We start from the raw sequence: 8,601 nt of genomic DNA on the forward strand, positions 1-8,601 counted from the left end.
AAAGTATTCCCAAGAAGAGAATTATAAAAAACAGCAGCATGAAAGAGCAGGATGCTTTCAGTGAGCAGGTAATTGAACACTGGAACCTCATCACACTGAGTCAACCAAATGCATGTAATCAATGGATACTCCTAGTCTGATCACCAAAATCTGAGGTTTCTTCGGCAGCATCTAGAATCATTTCAGAGGTAAAGAGCAAGGAAAGGGTGGACTAGGGGTCACTTCACTTGAGTATGTGGTCAACTGCTGTATGATTAACCCTCCTAGCGTATTTCTATTACCCTGACTCCAAAATGGAAAAGTCCTGAACAGGGAAAGGAGAAGGGTGTTTGCAGAGATGAGTCTCAGACATGTAGAGCCTGTTCTTAATGTCTACCTTATAAAGGATGGACAGGGAGACAGGGTAGAGGGCGAGACGACTAGCTGGGGCCCGCTGGGAAGCGTGACAAGGTAGTGAGCCAGGCACGGGGAGACCATCCTGACGATCCACACTCACCGTGTGATTGTGGTGCCGCTCACAGCCGGTGCCTCAAGCCTTCCCTTACTCCAGTGATAACCAGATCTCATCCCCATCTCCTCCAAGCTCTAGTACTAGCTTTCTAATGGCCGCTAGACATACCCAGTATTTAGGAAAACTCAACTTCGACATTTCTAAAATAAGCATTCTTTCCATAATGGGCTTCCCTTTTTGACTGCTTTACTTCTGACAATAGTACTCCATTTGCATATCAACCCAGGCTTAACATTTTCAGAATCATCTTTTATTTCTTTATCACCTTAATTCTCACATTCACCAAGCTTGGTCAATTCTTCCTCTGCAAAGACTTGCTTCTTCTCTCTTCTCCTCTCTCACAAAGGACCCCAGTCAGAGATCAGGCCCCTGTCACCCTGTGCCTGTACCACTGAAATACTTTGTTTCCTCTGGTCTCCTTATCTCCAGTCTCCCCACTGTCCAATACATGGTGCTGATTACCTTTCCCCAAACCTCTTTATCATGTTACACGTCTGCTCAAGAACTGAAAGTGGTTATTGGTTACATGATGAAGTAGTAAGTTTACCTTATAATCAAGACCTTTTGCAACTTGGCCAAATGTGCTGTCCCAACAGACCCTGTAATTTTCTGGCTTTTTGCACTATTGATGATATTATTCTCCATACCTGTACTATCTTTTCTTCCTCTGTAGTCTCCATTTCATAAGACCTAGCTGAGATATTTCCCTTCTCCATGAATACTACTACTACATGAGTACAAATACTACACAAATACTGTTACTACAGGAGTACTCTTACTACATAGTTAACATGTATGGAGCACTTTGTGCTAAGTGCTTTGCTAATTATGTTATGCAAATAATCACATTTAATTCTCACAACCATCCTGCAAGGTACATCCCTGGTTTTCATAGGGGAAAACTAAAGCATGATAATGTTAAGCAGTTTGTCACTGACATATATCCTTAAGCAGACAAGCTAGGGTGAGGTTCTGATTTCAGAATCTGGACTCCATTACTCTTCATTACCCCCAGTGAAGGACTTGTCTCGCCAAACCTGAAGAATTTATTAAATGTACTACTTAATTGTCATTAATTCTATATGAGTTTTTGTGATGTGTCCATATGTACCATCCACTATTAAGTATCCACTATGTTTTGTTTTGTTTTGTTTTTGTTTTGTTTTGTTTTGTTTTTGTTTTGTTTTGTTTTGTTTTTAAGCTCTTTAGTTGAGGACACGGGGCTGGGGTGGGGGGCGAAGGGGAAGCTGGGATGAAGTGAGAGAGTAGCATAGACATAGATACACTACCAACTGTAAAATAGATAGCTAGTGGGAAGTCGCTGTGTAACAAAGGGAGATCAACTCGATGATGGGTGATGCTTTAGAGGTCCACTATGTCTTAAAAGCTGCTTAAAAGAAAGGCTATGCCTTGTAATTCTTTGTAATCCCATAATGCCTTGCACATAATTAACATTCAATAAATATTTTCTGGCTGATGAATAAATTGACTAATCTACCATTCAGTTGAAAAATCTGGGTAAAATAATTTGGAGTTGATTGCCTTTGTCTCTGAGGCAAAACAGTTAAGAAACTGATCTAACTATAAAATTTAGTCTAATGGATCCATACTGTTCAACAAGAGCAGCAGGGCTATGCTGACTCAGACTCCCAGGAAGCTGACATCTGTACTGCTGTGCTGGATGCCTGTTTGACCAAAAGTCATAGACAGTATGAATGTATCTGTTTCTCCATTTACCTGACATGAAAGAAGACCTCTTATAATTTCTAGGTACAAGACCTTTAAAAGATCTTTCCATTCAAATTGAGCAGACTTTTTTTTCAGACTTTCATTTACTTGCTTGCTAAAAGTTGATTCTTATTAAGTGAGCAGAAGTTATACCTACACATCTAGAAATCAGTAACTGAAAAACAACCATTCGATATATGTCTTTGGGGCATTATAATATTTTAAAGTTCTTTTTAGTTATATGGCAAGGAATTGGTACGACAAGGTCCTTTTTTCTTTTTAAAATATTTATTTATTTAGCTGTGCCAGGTCCTAGTTATGGCACGTGGGATCTTCACTGCCAAGTGAGGGATCTAGTTCTCTGACCAGGGATCGAGCACGGGCCCCTGCATTGGGAGTGCAGAGTCTTAACCACTAGACCACCAGGGAAGTCCCACAAGATCTTTTTTTTGAATGAAAGAATATTATAAAACCGCACTAGATTTGCTATATTTCCTTCTGAATTGTTCACTTTAACATGCATTTTTTACTGAAGTCACTAACTTGCTGTCAGTCAATAGGAGGATTGGAATAGCTGTCATTTAGGCCTTTTCTTCAGCATATGGCCACAGAGTTGCCAAAGTAGGGCCGCACTCTTTTTTTTTTTTTTAATATAAATTTATTTATTTATTTTATTGGCTGTGTTGGGTCTTTGTTGCTGCACACGGGTTTTCTCTAGTTGTGGTGAGCGGGGGCTACTCTTCATTGTGGGGCACGGGCTTCTCATTTTGGTGGCCTCTCATTGCAGAGCACAGGCTCTAGGCGCATGGGCTTCAGTAGTTGCGGCACATGGGCTCAAGAGTTGTGGCTCACAGGCTCTAGAGCGCAGGCTCAACAGTTGTGGCACACGGGCTTAGTTGCTCCGTGGCACGTGGTATCTTCCTGGGGCAGGGATTGAACCCGTGTCCCCTGCATTAGCAGGTGGATTCTTACCCACTGCGCCACCTAGGAAGTCCCAAGGGCTGCACTCTTCAAAATTAAAGTATATACAGTATAAGGAAACTCTATCATTTATATCCACAGAAATCTGGGAAAGAGGTGTCAAGTTACAACAGTGGAATTCATTTTCCATATTTATGACCTCCATGCTAAGGGGCAGTTGAGGTCTTAGGGGTTATGGCACTGAGATATCATTAGGTATATTGTTGTGCTCTAGGGGACAAGACACCAACGCCAACACAGTCACATAGGGCTGTTGAATTCACTATTCAGATGAGCAAATTTAATACATCATGTAATCAAGGAGGGTGATTCTTTGGGAGAATCTGCCTCATGAGATATTAAGAAGGGTATAGAATATGCCCATATATATACATTAATATATATATATATTTTAAGAAGGATAAGAAGTTGGCTATATTGTTTGCTCTACTGTCTGCTTTCTGAAAATGCCCAGCGCATGTGAGGTCACAGCTCCGGATCCTCTAGCATTTACAGAAGAGCTAAGATGTACAAGGTGTTATGCTAAGAACTCGGGGGAAGGCAAAGGAAAGGGAGGGGAGAATAACATTTATCATCGCCTACCATGTACTGGGAAATTTTTGCATCGTATCACTTTTAATTTATACGTCAAACCTGATGAGATAGATGTTTGGCCTGTCTCTCATCAAGAAATAAAGGCTCAAAGAGGTTTAGTAACTTGCTTAATGCTACACAGGTACTAAGCAGCAGAGCTTAGATTTGAACCCAGATCTTTCAACCCCAGAATCCGTACTTCATGGAGGCCTCCCAAAGATGAGTTTGAGAGGATGGTAAAGAAACCAGAGACACAACTGGGGAGGAGTGGAGAATTTCCACAGCATTCTGCGGCTATAATGCCAACTCACTTCAGAGTCTGCATTCCTGCTGGAAAGACCTACTACATAGAATTAGTTTTCTTAGCTACTTCACACTTTAGGAGCACACTTGTGGCCATTAACAACTTTTTTTAAGAGCAGGTACAGAATTTAAGAAGAAATTGCTTAGAGAATCAAAGTATGTGAACAACCTGGGATGAATTTTTTTCCTGTTGATTAGCTGTTTTGAAGCTTTGTTCAAGCAATATAGTTCCCTTTGGTCCCCAAACCTACAAAGTACCAGCCTGTGGGGTTAGGGCCATGAGGTCCACCAAGCTGAAAAACTTAAATCCAAGGTAAAGAAAAACCAAAAGTCTCTTCCGGACGTGCCACATGAGGTACTGTTGTGAGATGCCTCTTGGTTTATGCTGCAAATCTTCATCATTACAAACCATCAGCAGGCAGGAGTACGCTGATGATGTGGGTAGACCTTCCTGGGATTGAGGTCTTGGTCTTGTAAGAGAGAAACTGGGAGGTCCAATCAGCTCTGCTCCCTTTGCTCTGAAGGCAGTGCTGCTCAAACCTTAACATGCTCAGAATCCCCGGGCGAGTTTGCTGGCATGCGGGGCCCCATTCCCAAAGTTTCTGATTCAGTAGGTCTGAATTGGGCCTGAGAATGTGTGATTGTGACAAGTTCCCAAGTGATGCTGTTGGTTCATAAATCACACTGTGAGAATTATTGTCCTAAAGTGTGACCTCGGATGCCAGGGAAGTGTACGCCTAATAGTCATCAGGGATAGGTAGGCAGCTTCTGACATGGCTCCCAAGGATGTAACTCCCTCTCCTCTTGTGTGCACTGGTCACAGTGACTTGCTTCCATCAAAGAGAATGCAGCAGAAGTGATGGGATGTCACTTCCATGCTAAGGGTATGAGAGACCATGTCTTCCATCTTGCTGGTCCTCTCTCTTGCCCACCTACTTGCTTGCTCTGATGCAGCCAGCTGACATGTAAGGTGCTTGACGAAGAGGCCCATCTGGGAAGGAAACTAGGGAGGCTGCCAGCTAAGAGCCCTGGAGGAACTGAGGCATCACTCCACCAATTAGCAAGGAACTGAATCCTGCCAACAACGATGTCAGTGAGCTAGGAAGCAGATCCTTCCCAGTCATGTCCTGAGATCTGACTGCAATCACGTGATTGACCCAGAGCCAGAGAATCCAGTCAAGCTGTTCTCAGAGTCCTGACCCACAGAAACTCTGAGATAATAAATGTTGTTGTCTTAAACTGCTAAGTTTGGGGGTAATTTGTTATGCAGCAATAGATAACTAATACAAGTGACCTCCTGCCCTTCCATGAAGTACTAGATGTGTGTGGGACAAAGAATGGGAGGCAGAGAGAGACTTTGCCTTAGCATGAGTGATGAAAACCTTCCTGTACACAAGAGCTATGCTGGTACTCTATAGAGTCAGTTAAAAGTCTCTGTTTTCTCTGTTTTAACTTAATCATTTTGTACTTGGAGTATCATCTTTAAATGAGAATATTTATTCAGATGGTTTATTGCTAATTTTTGGAAGTTTTCGTTTTGCAGTTTAAGGATTGCTATATGAAAAAAATGCTAGTGGAGTAAACAAAAAATTCCATCTGTTAGTTTGTGGTGTAACTGCACACTTTAGCATCTAAGAATCATGAGATTTATAACAAATTTATAACTTTTAGAAGCTACTACCCATAGGCAGGTAAGAGCTAAGAAATTTCTCACTTCTAATATAAAATTTACATGTAAAGTAAATGATCAAAAGGAACATTTCAAACTCACATGATTGTAAACACTGCTGCATATTATTTAGGTAGAGTTTTAGGTTTTACTTTTATTTCCATGGTAGAGAAACAGATCAAAGGAAATATTCTTCATGTTTTTCATTTTGTCAACATATCTTTAGATAATCTATTAATACAAATTGGAAATAGAATTTTATCATGAAAGACAGATTATGGGGTTTTTTTTCTTTTTACAGTGACTACATAACTTTTGTGGATTAAAATCAGGATGATCTAAATATTTTAGTATATGTGCTGCCGAAACGAGCACAGGATGATCTAAATATTAATAGATTAATTTATGTGGAGGAAAAGTTACAAATCATTCACTTAAAAATTGGCTTTGTGCCCACATTCTAGAGGCACACTAGGGAGAGTTGTAGCTGCACAGCTAATGTCTACGCAGAGTGAATTTCTGAACATAATTTATGTAGATGAAGTGTGCAGAATGTTTTTATTTGTTCTGCATCGCACTGTCTCACCTCTGCATGAACTTCCCAAACCCAGATCTACTCCAAATACTCTAACTCCCCTTCTCCACACTTCCCTCCAACCGTGTTTGCTTTGGCAACTTTCATGTTCTTACAAACAATTCTCCCAGCGAAATCAATCACTCTTGCACCCGAAGAGAAATACTGTGCACTCAGTGCGATGACAAAATGAAACATGTTTGAAGCAAACCATGTGTTCCCGCGTGTCCAGAATTATGCTAGTTGCTCAAGGAACATGTTCCTAATGTGTTTGGCTTCTGTTACCCCTTGTGATTGCAATGCTCATTGTCTTTTGGAATTTATGATTTCAGAAGCAACTGCTCAGACTCACTTAATGGGACATTTTTGGAATGCAAAGCCTGGGGGATTCACCGAGTAGCATCTCTCTGTTCTCCTTTCCAGGCAAGTCTGGCCCATATAAGGGCACCTGGTGTTTGAGGAATTCTGGGGGATCAGTCCTCTTTTCCACTTGGAACCCCAGACAAATGGCTTGTCTAAATGACATGGCTCCGTCATGATTTGAAAGTGATTCTGTTCACCAATCACATTATTAGGGAAAAAATACTTTCTGGTGATGGAGTGAGGCAACGTCGTTTACGAAAAGAACTTTTCTGTAGTACTTTCCTCAGAGGCACCCAAGGTACTTGACCAGATTTGCTCCTCAGTTTGACAGCATATTTACTTAGAAGAGAACCAGTATTACCAGTTCCATCTTTGTAGGCAGGAGACCCATGAGCTAATCAAGATCCTGGGTCCCGTTCTCTTTCTCTCATTGATGGATGTCCAACCATTACCCCAAGGATTGTTATAGCAGGAGCCATTCCCAGACCTCTTGAGCATTTCAACTGGGTTTTTGCACTCTTTTCCCTTGGAGCTCTTCATATGCTCTGGGTTCACTTCCTGCCCTGAATCCAGCTACCTACTGGAGGTCCTGGGAAACTCAATTCCATGGAAGCCTGATTTTTTCCCTATAGCTCATCAGTCTTAGATTTTTTTTTTTTCAAGAACAACAAATGGGATAAGTAAAATTTCCCATTAGTTTGGTGTTTAATACATTAAAAATTAAAGCTATCAATCACTCATTATGGCAAACAGAATGACACAGGCTCAGAGAAGGTACACAACTATCTAGTTATAAGTGCGAATTAATATAGTCTAGAGGCTGGACTTATATTTTTTTCACCAGCAAGAAAAAAGTTGATACTCAGAATTTTAGGCTTTTGTTGATCCCAGGGGCACTGAAATGAAATCTTACATTACCGTCCTCCACAGGCATTTGAGGGGGGCCACCATGTGCAAAAGGAAGGGCTCATATGACAGTACACTGGTGAAGAGCTCAGGCTTGGAAGGCCAGTGGATTGAGACCCAGCTCTATCACTTATCAACCTGGTGAATATACTACGTAACCCCTCCGAGCCTCACTTCTCTCATTTGTAAAAGGGCCCTAATGATACCTACCTCATACATTTATTGTGAAAACCATTATATAATATGATTCAGGCAAAGCACTGGCACATGAGATAGGCCAGATCAATGTCAGCTGCTGTCCTTATCATATCACCACTCTCATTGATGTAACATTCCAGTTGGGGCCATGGGATATTGACTGATCCAAAGCAGCTTATGCTAGGAACTAAACAAGGATGGCAAAAGTAACTGCTGTAAAATTTTTAACAGAGGAATAAGGAGTTTCAAAAAAGGAAGATGGACAAAGCTTCAAAGGGGGTGGTGGGCCCTTTGCAGGGTCTTGATCTGCACCTTGAAGGTGGGGAGGGGATTGGCCACCCAGTCTGACCTACCAGTTCTACAGCCACATTGAACTGACATGGTAGTGCCTCCCTGTTGTAGGCTGAATGTTTGTGTCCCTGCCCCAGCCCCCAGATTCATGTGTTGAAGCCCTAACCCCTGGTGGTATTTGGAGGTGGGGCCTTTGGGAGATAATTAGGTTTAGATGAGATCATGAGGATGGGCTCCCATGATGGGTTAGTGCCTTTATAAAAAGAGGAAGAGACTGGAGCTCCCTCTCTGTGTCCACATGAAGATTCGGGGAAAAGTCTGCAAGCCAGGAAAGGGCCCTCACCAAGAAATGAATCTGCCAGCACTTTGATCGTGGACTTCCCAGCCTCCAGGACTGTGAGATATAAATGTCCGCATGTAAGCCACCCAGTCTATGGTATTTTGTTACAGCAGCCCAAGCTAAGACACTCTCACATGGAGGTAAGGGGATATAAAAAAACTCAG

Source organism: Hippopotamus amphibius, chromosome 1 (assembly GCF_030028045.1).
Source record: "Hippopotamus amphibius kiboko isolate mHipAmp2 chromosome 1, mHipAmp2.hap2, whole genome shotgun sequence".
Lineage (NCBI taxonomy): Eukaryota > Metazoa > Chordata > Mammalia > Artiodactyla > Hippopotamidae > Hippopotamus > Hippopotamus amphibius.